Here is a 972-nt window from a genome sequence, read left to right on the forward strand (position 1 = left end):
GAAACGCAAAATAACGTCTAAAATTCGTTTTCTAACATTTCTTTTCTATTAAGCAAAAATGTGACGTCGCACCATCTAACCCCCCCCCCCCCCTCTGCCTCATCACACATCGTCACAAAATTACCAACACCCTCCTCCCCCCTACGAGTGGGACGTCATTTATGGATGACCCCCCAAAAACTTTAAACACCCACGATGATAACATTATTTTTTTTTTTTGCTTGTTAGTAAAATGTTTGTTTTATTATTCTAGCCAAAGTTACATCCACTTATTACAAACACTTCCATAAGTGGCGCATTTTTTATTTTCTTTCTATTTTCTTTCTTTCTATTTATTTTTGGTTAGGAAAAAAAGAAGGGTTTTTTAGTTGCATGTGCCATAAAGAAGTAAATAATATAATGTACACATACAATATATTTTTTTTATTCTCGAACTGAATGACCTGTCAACAGAGTTTCTTCCAGGCATCTCTTCGTGGGGGGGGGGGGGGGGGGGAATTCTACAGCCCCCCCCCCCCCCCCGAACGAAATGAAATTTATATAATTTATATAGAAAATATATACTTTTAACAGTGTCCCCCCCCCCTCGTAGAAAGTTACCGCCCCCCCCTTTCAAGTGCCCCCCCCCCCGGAGAAAAATGTCTGAAAGAAACACTGTCTGTCAAACGTACTCTAAGGAAAATTGTTAATGGTGATGTACTTATATATAAAAAGAAAAAAAAATGAATATAGTAATAAAGCTTGCGTCGAAATGACAATAGGAAAAACTGGCGTCTGTTGGGATTTTCCATTATTTGGGAAGATTTTTTATATAATGAACACAAAGGTATAACTTTCATTAAAAAATGTTGTTATTTTACGTAGTATCCTAAAAAAAATTACAATTACACCTAATGTTATTTTTAAATTAGCGTATATCTTCATATATGCAAATCCAATTGCTAATATAAAAATATTTCTCTCCCTCTCCCT

Source organism: Physella acuta, unplaced genomic scaffold (genome assembly GCF_028476545.2).
Source record: "Physella acuta isolate Inbredline_101_S28 unplaced genomic scaffold, ASM2847654v3 ptg000450l, whole genome shotgun sequence".
NCBI lineage: Eukaryota > Metazoa > Mollusca > Gastropoda > Physidae > Physella > Physella acuta.